The sequence below is a fragment of the Marmota monax genome, unplaced genomic scaffold (genome assembly GCF_021218885.2).
Source record: "Marmota monax isolate L192 unplaced genomic scaffold, Marmota_monax_Labrador192_F-V1.1 WCK01_AAM20220418_F8-fsc00130, whole genome shotgun sequence".
Taxonomy (NCBI): domain Eukaryota; kingdom Metazoa; phylum Chordata; class Mammalia; order Rodentia; family Sciuridae; genus Marmota; species Marmota monax.
Genome location: NW_026693244.1, coordinates 4386965 through 4404883, shown reverse-complemented (window position 1 = coordinate 4404883; position 17919 = coordinate 4386965). Strand labels below are relative to the sequence as shown.

The 17919-nt window shown below is 38.4% G+C and overlaps 1 non-coding gene across 1 annotated transcript; it reads right to left on the bottom strand.

The window, feature by feature from the left end:
- Window positions 1-16889: 16889 nt before the first annotated feature.
- LOC124100642 (U2 spliceosomal RNA) lies at window positions 16890-17080 on the bottom strand. The gene has a single exon (XR_006854368.1). It is a non-coding gene; the product is annotated as a U2 spliceosomal RNA (small nuclear RNA).
- Window positions 17081-17919: the final 839 nt, after the last annotated feature.

Here is a 17919-nt window from a genome sequence, read left to right as displayed (position 1 = left end):
GCATGCAAGAAATGGTGGATACTAGACCATGGTGATGGCTCTCAAGATAGTATGAAGTGGATTTCTCTTGAAAGTAAAGTCAACTGGTTCCGTCAAAGAATTAGATATCTGGAAAAGACAACTAGGTTGATGGTGGTGCCATTTACTAAAAAAGGGACAACAAGAGGTAAAGAAATAAGTATTTTCTTTTCAGAGTAGAGTAATTTTTTTAAAAAAGGAAAATAAAAAAGAAAAATAGGGTAAAGGGTTAAAAAATACAGTGTTCTTCCTGGGGAGAGACAAAGTGACTCCTTCAGAGATATTCTGAAGCAGCATCAAGACTACAGATGTGTTCCTGATATGCTGTTTAATTTGTTTGAATGATCAGGAAGATTTCATTGTTATGGAATAAAAACAAACAATTAAAACTTAAAATAGAACTCAGCACCACTGAGGAATAGCTTGTTTTAAAATAGCAACAGTGAAAGGCAGAGTATGTCTTGGAATTCTGTCCAGACCCCTTAGGTGGCTACTCTTCCTGGGTGAAAGTGATGCAAAGATCTATTTGGAAACTTCCAGTTGTTGGGGATGAGCTCTAAACAAAACTTTGGGCCTTTGTTTGGGGTATTGCTCCAGATCACAAAAGTCTTTGTATTTTTAGAGTCTGTTTTTGGTTTCCTAATCTAAGCACAGCACACATGTGAGGCCAGCACTGTTCCATGGTAAGTCATTGGTCACCATCTCCCTTTCCAAACAAACCCTCACCCTGTGCCACAATAGAAAAAGAGACCTCTGGGTCTGTTTTCTAATATAGCTCATACCCACAGTACTTCAGCTAATTGCTGACAACAGCTCAGTAAGATGAGTGGGAAAGATACCATTATTCTCAATTTTAAATGAGGACTATGAAGCAGCAGCCAGACCATCATGGTTAGTAAGCTTGTACTAGAACCTGGGCCTTCTAATGCCTCAGTTATTTTTATTCCATGGCTCATGTCCTCCTCTTCCTTCTAAGCCTGACTGTGTCACTTATGGACAATACTCTATGTTTTTCACATGTGTTCTCTCATCTCTTTAGGACCTTCTATTGTCAATTTCCTTCTCCTTGTTTCCAGTATTCACCTTTCTACCCTCCTTCCCTACCCAACAAAGATTCTAATGTTCATCTTTTCAATCATTCTCCTGGAAACTCAGTAAAAGCCCAAGAGAACTTCCTGTGGTAACGTAAATTCATTAGACAGTATTTGGTGGTTGGCTCCTATCCTTTACCAGTGCCCATTCTCATTTCACTAAGCTAACCATAAAAATGTTCTCCATTTTTTTTTGTAGTTGAATTTTTGCCCACAGCCCCATATGAAATGTTATGGTAGGGTTTTACTCCACCAATTCCTTTGTCAAATTTTGCTCTTCCATCATATCCAGAGGACCAGCCATCCATCTTCTCAGGTTCCATATAGAGGCTGTTGAGCTCTATCATAGGAAATAGCCAACTGGTCAGATCAGGCCAACTTGGCCTCCCAGCCATAGGCATTGCTTAGAGATCATGTTATAGCTTGAGATCATTTTTCTGCACATTGTTTTAAGTCTCTCAACTCTTCTCAAATCTCTGATTCCTTGTTCACTCTAAGGAGATAATGTAACTTTGTAACAAACACCATTATAAGAGAATGACTGCAACTTCTGGTCACTAGACCCACACACTTTCCTGTAGCAGTACTCATCCTTTTCCCTTTCAATTATAGTGAAGCATTTGGTCCTTCTCTATACCAAGTTTTCTCCATTAACCTATGCCTTGAATCCTATCTTCTTCAGTCTTTTATCTTGGGCATTTCCAACTTTCTTTTTTAAATATTCAAGTTTCTTTACCAAAAAAAATTAAATCAACAACAGCAACAACAAAAACTTTCCTTAGACCATTTCCTGTTCCAGACATTGTTTTGTCAATCTGTACTCCTTTGTGGAAAATTTCTAATTTTTGCTATCATTTCAATTCTTATTCATTCTTTAACCCCATACTAATCGTGCTTCTTCCTCTTTTCTCTACCTAAACTTGTCCTAGTGACTAAGGTCACCAACCATCACCATGTTGCTATGTTCAAGGTACACATCCTCATCTGATTTTCTCTCTCAGAGGCATGGCACACAGTAAGCCATTCCATACTTACTTTCAGGAAAGAGTCGGGACTTTTATGGCACCATTACCACTAGGTTTCCTTCTAACTAACTGACTAGACCTTCTTTTATACTGTGCTCTACAGCCTTCTCCTCTTCCTTTACCCCAGTTATTAAATTTCCTCTTCACATTCGACACACTCCTCAGATGATCTTATCAGTATCCTGTACACTGGTATCTCCCAAAACTTGAACTGCTAAGAACTTTCTACTGAGCATCAGATCCATGTATCCATCTGCTTACTCTGTATCCCAATGAAAAAGTCTAATAAGCCTCAGAAAAGCCTCTGAAGTTGTGATATTTCCCCTCAATACCAAACTCTTCCTCAAGGGTAAAATCTCCTTATCCACACAGTTGAGCCCATAAAAATTGTAGGAGTTCCCGGTAATAAGTAATGTCATTCCTGCCTACCTACCATCCATTCACCATTGTACTGGTAATAGCTCTTCAAATTCCCTTCTCCACTTTATGTGTATTTGCTCTAGGTGGAATTGATTCTACCCTCAAGCTCCAGGGGTAAACATATTTCCTAGGTCTAGCCAAGATGCTCCATTCTAGAATAATTGCTGAAAATATTGAAAAATTCCCTTCTTCTAGAGTTGCTGCCCTATGAGGATATAAACCTGGAGTCATCAGCAATGATCCTGTCACCATAAAGAAAGCTTTGTCAAAAGGGTGAAGCCAAAACTGCAGATAAAAAAGATAGGAGAGAGCTACTTCTAAAGATATCATCTGATCTCCTGGGTCCAACAATATCTGAAGCATTTGATCTATCCCCAGACTTTTCTAGTATTTATTAATAAATTTTCATTGAGGCGCAAGTCAGCTTGAATTGGGCTGCAGTCACTTTACAGAAACTGTCTTAATGCCTGTCCTCTTTAGCACCTCTTCTTTCACCTCTCCCTCACCTCTCCCTCACACCCATTTAGTCAGTCCCCAATCTTTTGGGTTCCACTTCCTAATTAGCTAAATATCTCTAAAATCACTCCTTTTTAATCCATTCCAATCACCCATCAAGGTAAGCTACCAAATCTCAGCTGGACAGCCACAACGGCATTTTAAATGATTCCTTGTCTCCATTCCTATCCCTTCAAAACACCTTTTACCCGATAGTTAGCAGGATCTTAATGAAACATAAATTTCATCATGTTTGTCTTCTACTTAGGGCTCTTCATTGCTCCCCCTTCTGTATGATCAAGTCCAAAATTGTTCACAAAACCTGAGCTGTGAGCTGGCCTGTGGCTTCATCCCTGTTTCATCTCAGTTCATTTCACCCATTGCCCCTCCCCTTGATTCACTTTATCCCAGCCATAGTAAAAATCAGTCCTCAACCTCAGACCCTTTGCAAATGCTATCCCCATTGTGTAAGACAGTCTTTCCCTTCTTTCTCCATAAATAACTTAATATTATTCCTCTCATTTGCCAGACCTGTCCTTTCTTCCCTTGAGCCAGGTTGCATGTCTGGTCAGCTTGGACTCCATACTTTTCTTCTTAGCACTTGCCTTTGTCATTATTTACTTAAGCATTTCCTGTTAGTGATTAACTTAAGGTCCAACTCCCCACTAGACTACATGGTGCATGAGGACAGGGACCACGGCAGCTTTTCACAGGACCTGATGTTGGTTCCAACTGATTTTCCTTTGTTCTTCGATGGAGAGACAGTTGGAGGGGAAACTTAAAGAAAAACAGAGATGTTTTCCAGGCTTCTGAGCAGGTTTACAGATTTCGTTTTAGACTAAATCTTCACATTTGAGCAGCTGACCATCTGTCATACCATTAAGGCAGTATCTCCTATAGATGAACATAAACCAGAAAGCTGGGCAATGTTTTAAAAATCTGGTTCATGTGAAGAATAAAATCTGAAAGAAAAAACAAAAAAACAAAATATATGAAGTAAACTTCAACCTTCCCTGTTTTTTTTCCCCCAACAAAAAGTTTTGAAAAAAATAATAAAGGAAGGGAGGAGACCATGCTAGATTAAAGAGCTTTAAGAACATCATAACTAGATGCAACCCAGGGCCCTACATTTGAGTAAGTTGGATAAACCAACTGTAAAGAGGACAAGCAGGGGAAATTTGAATCTAGACTGGGTTTTAGATAAGATAAAAAGTTATTGGCAAGAAAATATAGAGATCATTAACTAAAAAAAGCAGGTTACAAACAGCATGTACAACATGATCTCATTTTGGTAAAAATATGCATATGTGTATTTATATATGCATAGAAAAAGCCTTAAGGACATAGACACAGGTGTTAACAGTGGTAATCTATGGATGATAAGAATATGGTGCTATCATGTTTAAATTTTTCCTTATATGAATTCACAGCTTTCTAAAAAGCATACATGCTATTATGTATTAAAAAATTGAAATATGATTTTTTAAATTTAAAGTTTTCAACAGATGCAGATTTATACTGAAGGCTGTCCATGACAAGTTTTTCTATGTCCTCCACCTTAGAAATGAATAGCGTGTCCCAACTTCTGAGTAGATCTCAGTATGAAGGATTAAAAATGTTTGCAGTTCTTGAACTGAAAGTGAATCAATCAGCTATTGAGCATGCATACATTTTCCACCTGCAATGTCAGTAAAGGACCTCCCCATCAGTAACAGTAAAGGTTGCAAGAAAGCAACCTTTTACAGTGAGAGGCATACATAATTATTACGCAATGCAGAGGCAACCATTTCCCACCCGAATGGAAAAACCCACAGTTCATCAACTGTTAAGGATAAGAAGTGTATAGAAATTTTAGAAAATGCTGAGTTCCAGTGCTATCTGAAAAGGAGAAGGAAGGGTATTTTGCTGATAATCTTGAAAGTTTGGAAAGGTCACTATTGGGTACAACTGACCTGAATATCAAGAGATTTGCATCTAAGTCCTGGCCTTACCCCAAAGGAATTAGAAATGTTCATGGCCAAAGTGGTCCTCCTCTTCTATATCTGTAAAATGAGGCCTAGGTGACATCTAAAATTTTAATTGCTTTACAGCGTATCTCATTAAATAACAAAATATTATGTTGGACACTAAGCCATAACATTAAATATAACAAGAAAATCTTGCTAACATTCCCTTTATGGATTTCACATTGCAGAGGAAGTTGCCTATAGAGGGCACTAGACAGTTAATAACGTGTCTTTGAGTTGATTTGACTCAAGAGCAGAAAGGGACCTTAAGAATCATATAATCCAAACCCCCTTTTTTATAGAGGAGAAAATGAAGTCCCAGAGAGACCAGGAGCCTTGCTCAGCACCACACAGCTATCACTGGACAAAGCTGAAACAGTAAAGAATTCTGATTCATGTTAAAAACAATCTTACAAAGTTCTGCAAATTAAATCACATTTAGCTGTCCATTTATGAATCTACTACCCTGAACATAATACACCACAATCTCCATTAAAAGGAGACCATCATAGAAAAGGTACTCTTCAACCCCCTTCCAAGAGGCCTTTAATTCCAGTGTCACGCTCATCTACAGTGTTATCCAGTGAAAGTCTGCTGACCCACTACCATTTTGTTGACAAACTTCACTGTCACTTAATTACCAAATTATTGTAGCCCTCAAATTGCATTGGAAAATAGGATGGTGTGTTGGGGTTTTTTGTTTTTGTTTTTGTTTTTCCCCTCCCATTTTCATCAGTATCAGTTATCAAACAATGGATTTGGTCTACTTCACTTATTTTTAGGGTTAGGCAAAACTATTGGACTGGCAGTGTGGTACTTAGAAGTTGTCTGAGTATTTCAGTTGGCCTATGGTCAAATTAGACATGTCCCCTTGTAATTGTCTATTGCTTGCCAGTGCAACCCTCCCCCAAAGAAAAACAACAATAGTTAATCTGTTCAAATATTGTGTATGAATCCAGGCTCAACCACAACTAGATGTTTTATGTGTTCTTTTTAGGATTTTCTGTTTGTTATTGTTTTGAGAAATTGACAAGTAGGTGACAATATTCTGTAGTAGAGAAATCACCAACATTGGAGCCCCCACAGACATAGGTTTAAATTGTAAATCTTGCCTCTCTGAGTATCAGATTTCCCATTGCAGAATTTATGTGACCAAGTGAGGAGTGAGGAAATTCATATGCAGTGCCTAGATTGGTGCTTGGAAAGCTATGAGTGAATATCCCACTTGAAGAATGTGGCTCATTTTCAGAATTAGGAAAGGAAGCAGTACTCCACAGTGCAATGGATTCAAGGTCACATCTATGAAAAAAAGGTATCATCTTTAAAACAACCTATGGAAAATAGATTGAATAAACATTCAGTGGATTAACTTCAGAAAAGGAGTTTTAGTCTTCTCCAAGCTAGGGCCACCTGTGCTCTTCTGGTTCTTCAACTCTTACAAGCAGCAGCATTTCTAAAGTCCAGCCCAAATCACCCTGCACATGTGAGTGGTCATCCAAGAGCATGCTCAGTTATGAACATAGATGGAGGAATTTATGGTGAGCTACTTCTCCCTCCATAAGGCTTCCAGAGTGCAGAGAGAACATTTTGGGTCCCTGATAAATTCAGTATATTCTTGGAGTTTACAGGGAGGCGAACAAGGGCAGTTATACCTTGCTATGCCAACTATTCCTAAACTGTTATAATATGATCCTCATTTGACCCTAACCAGACTTCCCTCTGCATTAAAAGATAAGCTTTAAAATAGCCAACCTTCAAAATTTTAAAAATATTTCCAATTTTGCCCTTCCCCCTTGGAGACTCTACCAAGACTTTGTCAGAGCACTATTCTCAATCACTCACCTGTAAGGAATTGGTTCTCACCTGGGAACAGTTTTGTCCCATAGGGGATACTTGGTGAGGTCTGGAAATATTTCTTATTGTCATGACTGGAGGTGCTGCTGGCACCTGGAGGGTAGAGTCAAGAAAGCTACTGAACATTTACAATGCACACCCAGTTCCAACAGGTTATTCTGGCAATATTGTGGGGAGCCAACATTTAACCACTAATTAGCAATGTCTCAATTAGTGCAGTGAACAGTGAAGAAGTTTCCCCACCTCTGAACGACTCTGGCCATGTTCCTATTCTCCATCCCTCTTGATCTTCAGTGTGCTTGAGGGCTAGCAAGCACCACATCCACGTGGTCCATTTTTAAGAAATTTCATCCTGTTTTTTAAAGTGATTTTTTTTCCATCTTCTAAGAAAAAAAGGCCAATGCTCTATATTTTCTACACTTTGGTGAATGAGCTATTTGAAGTATGGACTTGAGACCACAGATTTTTCAAGGAGATGTTCTTACCTCTGTTGATAATGCCAAAGTTCTTGAAGTTGTGAGGAAGACTAATGGACAGAGCACTCATTTTCCTTGTTGGCAGATAGCACTAGTTTTATTTAAAAAGAAATAGAAACTATGGAATATGGTATCTTAAAATTAGCACTTAGAATTTCCACTTTTAATATTTTAAATATTTCCCCAAATAAAATTTCCTTGTAAGTCAGTGTTTGCAGTTATAAGATCAAGTTGAGACTTGAAATATATAAACAACCATTTTTCCTGTTTGTGATAGGTTAAAAGAAAGAAGAAGAGGAGGAGGAGGAAGAAAAGATAACATAATATTACTTAACTCTGGAGATGATTGCACAATGATTTTCTGAAGAAAAGTAGCAGGCTTTGAATCTGAGGCATTTAATAAAGTTAAGCACCAGCCTTCACTGTGGGCACAGAAGCCACAGCTCACATTGTTGGAATGAAGCCCAGGATGATGTCAGCCTAGGCAGAGACCTTATTGATAACCCTGCAGTGTGCTTGTATTAGGCAGCGATGTCTCTGTCACCAGGAACCTCACTGAAACTTCCTGAAGCTCTCAAGCATGTCATAGTAATGCTGTGTAACTTAAAACTTGCCATAGAAAGGATTCAGGAGGTTTTCCTTTATAAAAGTTCTTATGATCATATATGTCTCAGGTCTTGGGAATCTATTCAGACCCCTAGAACTAGATTTAAAGATTATTTTAAGTAAAAACTTGTTAGCTAAAGAAGATACAGAAAGAAATCTTATCTGAATTTCACTTACCTTCCAAAGACCCAGAAAATACAGCTGCTATTAACCCTCATGCTGGTAGTTTCCTGGAATTCAGCTGCCAGAGAGACAGAATGCCCCCATTGTCACTAGCAAGAAAAAAATAAAAATAAAATTAGAAGCTTCAGTACCTTCCCATTGATGTCCTAATCATCTGCTACTGCCCCCTATCCTTTTTTGTTAAGTTTGGTATACAAACCTTTTTCTCTCAGGGTACTGAGGGAGGGCCTCATCACTGAGTATTTCTGCATATATGCATAAAGTAAACCTATCTTTCCTCCTATTCATCTCTCTATTGTCAAATAATTCTTGGGACCCTAACCACGGGACTCAAGTTGGAAGAGGAAATATTTTCCTCTCCCAGTTTTGGTGAAATGAATGAGTTGTTTGGAACTCTGCTCCTCCAGAAACTGCCCCTGAGGTCTCTGACCCAACTGACAAATTTCTTACCAAAATCCCAGATCTCTGGAGTCCTGTCAAGTAAAGGTTGTAGGAGCTTCTCTTTATCTTTTCCCTCCAAGATTGAGATTAGCAGGAGCAGACATGGTAGGAACTAGTCCTTGGTGTATTGTGACTTGTGGCTCGAGTGCTCTTGCCATAGATTCCTTTTCTTCCAAGGACAGCCATGGTGTCCTGTCTGTTCATTTTGTGCTCTGAGAGCTTGGCTTGGTTCCAGTGACAGTGTTCACTCTCTGGATTTCTACATGCAGGGAGTGGGGAGGAGGACAGATTGTCAAGTCTATGCTCAGAAGCAGCCAACTGTCAGGTTGGGGGCTCAAGAATTTGCAGTCAACTGGATAGAAACGCAAGTATCTTGAGCATCTCATTTGCAGCTGGCATCATGCCAACTATTGCAAGCTCTTGGAGGATTCATCTAAGTCTAAAATAAAGGGCCTCAGCCAGTTTTAGCTCTTATGGTCTCTTTCCTGTTGCCCTACTAGTGGTAGGAAGTCCCATCTCAGTACTGTCTGTCAGGTGTCATGAACACATCACTTCTGTGGGAGCCTGAAGATGAGAGTTTTTGCAAGCATCCTTCTTACTCTCTGTGCCAATGGCAGCCTTTGCTTGCCTTCTCTTCACTATCTTTTGGAATGACCTCAGATCACAGGGCTTTGCATCTTCTGCACCTATTTGGGGATGCCTTTTATGTCCATAGTTAAGGCATAAAAATTTTTATTAATTTTGAGTCATATTTTGGAACAGGTATGCTTTTAGAGAGCCTAAATTGTCAATAATCAAATAACAAATCATTTGATTTGGAAAAGCTTTTATATTTGTGAGGATTTTGGGAGAGCTCTTACCCTAAACAAATGGCTCATTACCTATATGGAAGGATCAAATTGGAAGGACAAAAAAAAAAAAATGGGTCATGGCTAGCCTAAAAGACTCCCTTCACTAAATTAAAGAACAAAAATCAGATTCAGAACAAAAATTAAAATCTACACTCACCATAAGCTCATTTATACCACCTTTTTTTCCTGAAAATGGCCCAGTTGGAGGTTAATGTTCAGGGCCTGATAAGAGCTATTATAGAAGTCTTCCCTTTGAAGGTTAATTGGGTCAAGGTGGAACAGTGTGTACTCAGAGGGAAGAAATACATTCACAAGCCTCTGTCAAATGATTTATAAAATGTTCTAAATGCACCAAACTCTAATTCCAGAAGCCCCAGAACATAGATATCTTTTGGTTTCCATTTTAGTTGAAAATCTCTCCAATGGAAAAAAATTTTAAAAAGCAAATTTTAAATCATGTAGTTGGATAGGCAGTGTCGTTAATGTTATTGTTGAGGCTGCCATTCATTCAATTCTTTGAAAAACTAAAAACAAACAAACAAAAAAACACAAAACACAAACCTGTCCTTGACTTACAATCAAACATGTACAAAAGAAATATGGTTGTAAAAGTAAAAAAGCCCACCTATGTTTCTTCCTGATTTCAAAAACTCCCTTGTTCTTCTCCAGATGATTGCAGGTGCATTAAAAAGTCAGAACACCAAACATTATCATCAAATAAGAGATAGTTAACTTTCCCTATGTTATATTTACATGGGTAAACACTATTAGAAGTACTTCAAGAGACTATGAAGTTTCCAGGAATTTGTCAATATCCTTACTGTCCTGAAAAAATGATATCAATCATAATTCTGGTTATTGTCTTAAAATGTATGTCACAGAAACAGTCAAATTTCCTTGTCAATTGCATAATTTTATAGCAAATTCTCATCAAATCTTTAACCACAGCTATTTTGAGTCTTTTATAACAGATAGCTACTTGTTTTTATCCTTATGTTTTGCAGAAATTGTTACAAGCAGCAGCAAGTCAGAACGCCTCATCGTGAAGAGAAGGGGTATCTCAGAAATCCCCAGAAAGGTCTCCAATATGTACTCTGGATAAAGGTTTCTGATGACTACATAAATAACTTTGAGTTCATACTACTGGAATGGATGAATATTTCTAAAATCCTAGTGGGTAAAACTGATAACCTGAGATTAAGTAAAATAAGGATTAATTACATGTGTCTGAATGAACTGAGGAAGAATGATCATTTTATGTTAATAATACATTTTATGAATATAAGGAACCCATATTTTTTAACATATTTATAATTCACAACAATTTAGTATATTATACCTTTTAAACAAAAATGAAACACTTTTTTTAATTCTCCCTACTTGTTCTCCCTAGAATTCATAAACCCATATTAAATATTCTTATTTTCATGGCAAATGAAAATTTGCCAAAAAGTTTTTGACATAAGTTCAATACAAATGTTTTATTCTTGTAACAGGACATAATTAGGAAAATTAGTTACACTAACAAGGTTTTGATTGAAATGTCTTATTTGAGAATGATGTGCAGAGAAACAGACATGACCAGACATACAGGAACTAAAGTTGACTTTATGGAGCCAACACTTACAAAGCTGTCTTGGAAAAACTGGTTTGGTAACTGGCTTACAGGATTTCTAACCCTTAAAGATGCATAATGAATATCACTTTACGGCAGGCCCAGAAAATTTAAGAGGAGGGAATTCACCCTAATCTACATGGACTGAGAGGAGGGAATTCACCCTAATCTATATGGACTGCAGATGAAGTCTGACGCAGATTCTTGACTTGGCTTCCAAGCTATAAAAGCCTTTAAAAAGTCCAATCTGAGATTTCTCATAAAAGTTTCAGCAAAGCAAACTTTAAAACACCTAAGGAGTCAGTCATCTTTCTGCCCTTATGTCAATGATCAGGCCAAATTTAATGAGACCAGCTTATTTTGTAAACAAAAGTAATCTTAATTTGATAATTTTTAATGGAAATGGGGCTGACTGTAGAGAGAAATTTATATTTCAGTGGAAAACTATAGTTATCAGATTCTAGACCCATTTATTGTCTTGGAACTATTTATTTATTTATTTATTTTTACTTCATTGTAAACTGGATCATCTTGCACATTTTGTCAGTAATTAGTATTTTAAGATTTTCTCCTACTCTCCTGACTGGGCATCACTGAGAACCAAAACTTCCCTTTTCCTGAACCCCTGCAAGCTAAAGCTGAATGACATGATATAACTTTAAAGGATTTATTATACAACAATTTGGGATGACAGAAAAATTCATGAAACACCTACATCTTCTATGTCTGCTCCTGCAAATAGCCATGACTGTAACATTTCCATTGCCAGCCTCACTGCAGAAGCTTCAAACCCCACATTATTAGGAACATTCTTAACTGGCCACCCTCTGGACTCAAACTGGGTCCAGTCTTTTAATCTTTTGTTTCTTTCTCCCTTTGCAGGTGTCTTCTCACAACTTCTAACTTGAATCTCTTTCCACAACAATAAAACTAGTGGGATTTTGTTTGTTTGTTTGTTTTTGGTGAAACTCCTAGAATCATTTCAAATGGGCAAAATGTAGGGACCAACTAGGAAAAGAAAAATCTTGAAACAAACAAACAAAAATTTGAACTAAAGAAGATTCACAAAGAAACCTATGTGAAATATTTGATCTGACTAGAAACCCCAGAAAATGCAGCTGTCAATAACCTTCCTCCAAGGAAATCCTGCAAAATCAGCTACCATGGATAAAGACTCCCCATTTGTTTTAGCATCAAAAAGCCTAAAGGAATTTTCCTTACCTTCCTATGCCCCTGCCTCCCATTAAGTTTGGTATATAAACTTTTTAATCTCTGGCCAGTGAGTGAGTTATGCATTACTGAGCATTCTGCCTGTGTGCATAAATAAACCTTGTCTTTTTCTTCTTCCTCTGCCTATTGTCAATTAATTTGTGGACCTCCAACCATTGACCCCAAGTTGGAGGTTTTTCTCCCTGCAGTTCCCTTCCTGCTGTCAAAGCATTCAGTGACTACAAAAGTTATCTATTCCTGTATGTGTGTGTACACACCCATGAGTGTATTTACAGATTCCTGGTAGCCCCAGTGGGTTGTGACTGACCATCTTTAGGAATTTCCTTGGAGAATTGAAGCTTATTAAAGTGGAAACACTTCCCAGAAGATCAGAAATCTATCTTCAAATCAAGCTCATTCCCCTGCTCATTGCATCATCAGGCTAGGCAACTTAAAATAAACCGTCTATTAAAAGTGAACCAATTACAAAACTCACCTTTCACCTCTTAGTTTTGGGAAACAACTGGAAGGACTCTTTCAATGGTAACTTGACCGGTCTCTCCCTGATGACACTGTCTTGGAATGTTGTTAAATTTCTTTTGGTATACACTTCAGGGAGAAGACAGTTGTCTAAATTAATGACAATTTTGAGCAGTTCTGAGCTTTGATGTCTGGTGGACCATGATCAACCTCTAACCCAATCCCTTGTTAGTTTTGTGAAGTCTTTTAGAACTTTTTTTTTTTTTTGGTACCAGGAATTGAACTCAGGGGCACTCAGCCTTTTTTGTAGTTTATTTAGAAATAGAGTCTCACTGAGTTGCTTAGTACCTCACTTTTGCTGAGGCTGGCTTTGAATTCACGACCCTCCTGCCTCAGCCTCCAGAGCCACTGGGATTACAGGTGTGTGCCACAGTGCCCATCCAATCCTTTAGCATTTTTAAGGCTGCCTCAGTTTCCTCATTGGCAAGGTAGGGGAAATAACACTTCACTTGAAATAATTAGAGGGAGAATAAAATGAGATATATGTATATGCAAATGATTAATTTTCTTCCTGGCTTCTTTAAGGTGCTTTTGAAATCAGTTGGGCTACAGAATTAATACTCTGTACTCAGTAATGACACAGCTTTTACCACCTTAATAACTTATATCCTTTTCCATTTACTTAATACTCTTCACTTATTTCCCTGCTTCCCTTATTCCTGGAAAAATATGGTACATGCTTTTATATGGACAGAAAACACATTTAGTTTTTCCCATGAAAACCAAACTGAAAAGAAAAGCAAAATGTAATGTTTATTTTTGGTCAATTTCTAAATTGGAAAAAAAAAAGCTTTCCTGTTTAATTTCTTGCAAGGTTTCTAGATTTCCCTTTAGCTTGGGTCTCATGAGCACAAGCTGATAAGGAGTCTGGATCCCCTTCTCTGTCTTTACTTGCATGCGTAAATCTTATTATAACTGACTTTACCCACTATGACCTGAGCCACCCTGAGTCTGGATTGACCACATTGGGTAGTAAACAGGCCAAGATCTTTCTGGTCAGGGCTTGGCAGAATGAAGGGAGGAAGGTGCCAATATTGTTGCCAAATGGATGGCTCATATTTTCCATCTTTGTCTTTGTGGATGGTAGTCATGTGTTCCCTGTGGTGCCCAATTGTGCAACAGATGCTGGAGGCCCTGAGCCAGAACAAAGGCCTAGGATAGGGTTAGGCCTTCTTGATGGGCATGGGCTGGGCTAAGCTAGCAGACCTGTGTTAAGCCAGAATAATGAGCTATAGTGCACTGGACCATAAAAATCAGGGTATATAAAATCAAGAACAAAGACTAAAGATGGCCCCAGGAATGGTAAGATGGGGTGGGTTAGAATGACAAACCTGGGTTGCTGGTGCTTGTAGAAGTAGAGTGGCCATCAGACTGGATTCAAAATGAGGGAAGTTGAGGAGTCAGGTAAGTTCACAGGTTGAACACAGTGGATGACAGTATTAAGCTAATTCCAGAAGTTTTTCAAGGGGCATATGGTGTTGATAGAGGCTCCCGTTTGCCAAAATATGACTTCAAGTTTCTCCTGGCAGTTCCACCGTGGAGCACCTGTCTGTCTTTTCTAAGATCCAGTTCATGGTGGGCTAAAGCAATGAAGGGGATACTGGTTCCATTGAAACAAAGGCTGAATATTCTTCGGGTTATGACTGCTGAGTCTGGGTAAGCAGGGCTGTCTCCTGAGCTGAAATCTGAGGCAAATCTGGACCTCTGACAAAGATGTAGAGAAAGATGCCTGCCATGAGGCTCTAACGAGACTCTTCTATGAGAAAAAAATGAGTGCTTTAGGAAAAGTTTTCTCTAATTTACAGTAATATCCAGGTATATCAAAAAGTCACCAGTTATATCTAAGGTGACTTTTAGGAGTATTTCATTGAATGGACACTGCTATCTAAGACATACATCTACCATACTGAATATTGACCCTGTTCACAGCACTTATATCCACGACACCCTAGAAGGGGGGAAAAAGACTACAACTCTATCAACAAGGAGCAGGTCTCCAGTTGATCTCTTAATCTGATTTTGGCTTATAGCAGACCCCCCTGGGACTGCCCTAAAGTGCCGTGGTGGGAGGAGAGGAGGTGAATAACAATGAGGCACTCCCATGAAATCTGTCTCTCTCAGGGCCTCCTATGCCATTTAGAACTTGTTCTAGAACTTCTTGACCCCGTCTCCTGAGTCCTCTAAACATCCCTGGGAAGTACCCTTTTGGTGCAGGCAGCAAGTGTGGTCCTTCTCTGGCAGCAGAGATTTGAGGTGAGGAAATTTCTACAACTTCTTGGGTAGTAATGTCCACACAGAGAGTAAAATGAGGATGTGGGATCACAGGAATCAGGGCATGGGTATTCTGGAAGTGTACCATGTCTTTTCTGAGAAATGTCTTCTGTCCTCACACCGAGGTGGCTGTTTCTGACCTGAAATTGTGGTGCAGCCTCAAATCCCAACAAAGTTTCCTTCCAGAGGGGGAGGCAGCCTTCCTAAATGACCACATACTAGTTTCCAAAGGCTGCAAGGCCACTTGGATTTTTTCTTGACTAACTTTCATGAGACTTCAGTATATCTTAGGTGTGTATACTAAGTATGTAAATAAAGCCTGCCTGTGATAAAGTGGCAAATGAGCCTTTGTCACAGCAACAGAAAAAAAGTGGCCTGTAGTACATCTGGAAAAAAAAAAAAAGAAAAAAAACTCAAACGTGAGACTAGAACAAACAAATAAAAACTCTTGACTTTTTCAAGCTCATATATAGATAGGAGACTTTGCAATTCTTAGCAAAAATGTGTTGTGCACACTTAAGCATGATTCAGGTGCTTAAACCTTGTAATGGACAATCTTCTGAATGTGAGGTTATGTGCCATGTAGGGTGAGGGAAAATTTTCATATACCTCTGGCCCACGTGAAAATGAGCTCATCTATCCGGATTTTCTCCACTCACAAAGCACTTCTTAGATTGAATTATCCAGTTGATTGCTTTATCCGTCCACCACACTTTCCAAATATAAAAATTACACTGAACACTGTTATCATTTAAAAAAATTGAACTTGACTTCTTACAGTTTTGTATAAATCTATAATTTGACCTGTATTTCCTGAATTTAAAAAAAAATTTATAACATGATTTTTAAAAAAATTCTCAGTGTTGATTTGTAAGGCTGAGCTCCCCCAGGAATAGGCTGACCTCCAGCAACTCCTCATTCACCCCCAGTAAGAGCTTGAATAATGACTGAGTGACAAAGTGTCCCATTCAGTTATTATTCAACTATATTAAATTGCTAAAGTTGGTAATTGGAGCATATCTTATTACAAAGGCAAAAGTTCAACATTTTTCCCCAGGCACAATAGGCCTGCACATTTGAAAACTTCTTGTCTGGTAAGAAATAAGATGTCAGGGCGTGGAGTATTAAATGGAGAAAGATATATTAACCAAACTCCAGCAAAATTATCAAGCATTACCTTGAAGATATTTACCAATCTCAAGCCCTTATAAGGAGGGTGAGAGAGATAAAGTAGGAAATGTTAGAAATACATGAACCTTCCAAGTTCCATTAAGCTTACACAATGGAAAAGCCATCATTTAAAGTATACTGGGGCTGATTTTTATACAATAAATGCTGGTTTTCTTCATATCATATGATTTATCCACTCTGAGTGGTTGATGCTTAAGCAGTAACAATTTTTACATAGTTTGAAGAACTGCCTGATTATATTAAAAACCATCCACATCAATAGTTATAGGTTGTTTTCCAGAAGTACCTTTTGACATATGGCTGAGAGATCAAATTTTCTCTAAAATGGTATTATAAAAATGGAGCAGTTTTATGGAGACAATAGGATCTTTGGTACCTACTTGATGTAGCCACATCAAGTTACTGCTTCAATGAACAGGAAATGAGTATTGTAAAGACTACAGAGACAATAAACTAAGGTAGTGGTCCCCAAAAGACTACATCAGAAACCTCTTTGGGACATTTGTTTAATAATTTATATCCCCAGTGCCTTTCCTTCAGATTGATTCTGAGATCTGGGGTAGGTCTAGGAATTAGTATTTGTTTTTAATTCCCATGATGGGTTGCACCATTCCTGGAGGTACTTCAATACCAGGTCGATGCATGGAGCAGACAGAGCAAGCTCCTATTCCATCTTCCTGCTCCAAAAATCAGTTTAATATATTGTCCTCAGATAGAGGACATATCAGATATTAAACTGATAAGAACAGTTACTACACTTGATTTTAGCCCAAAGACCCAGAAGTAATGGGAATTAGTATTTTTAACAAGTGTCTTGTGACTTTTAGTGTAAGACAATTGATATCCATTCATGATACTATGGTTCTTTAATTCTTTTAATTATTTAGCAATCACCATAGTGTTTTTCAAAATATAATAGAGATGTGGTTTAGTGGTAGAGCACTTGTCTAGCATGCACAGACCCTGAATTTACTCTCCAGTATTAGAAGGGAAAATGAGCTTGCATTCTCCATCTCAAGATCACCTGGAGTGTTTGATTAGATTCCAGATCTTGAGCTCCATCACAAACCTAGTACGTCAGAATCTCCAGAGGTAGGATCTAGAAACCTGTGCTATAAATAAGCATCCCAAGTGATTCTCATGTAGTTAAGTTTGGGATCATCTGCTATATGTCAGGCACATAGCATGTCTCTAGTCAATAGGTACAAACACTTATTTGAACCCCAGTAAGACAGGGATCAGCAGATGGCTTGTGTAAGGGCTACAAAAGTGCGAAGGCAAAGAGGCAGTCCACAAGGCTGTGGGAAAAGGAGGTAGGCTGCCCTGCTGATGGAAAGGCCAGGTTTCAGGGTGTGGGAAGAATGTGGGAAAGCTGAGTGAGGCTCTTGCTCTTTCAGGTTCTGGGGTCTATAAACATGGCAGCCACATGTCTGTTTGGAGATGGTCATGCAAAAGCTCCCTGACTTCAGGGTCAAGTTCTAGGGCACTGGTGGGACGTTTCACTTGGAATTTCCTGTCAGAGCTCTGGCTTTCCAGTATATAAATATGCTTTACTTTTCTTCTTTCTTCTCCCATTTCCTCAGTTTTGTTTGTGGAACAGTAATGGAACTTGCCCAGCCATTGTTTC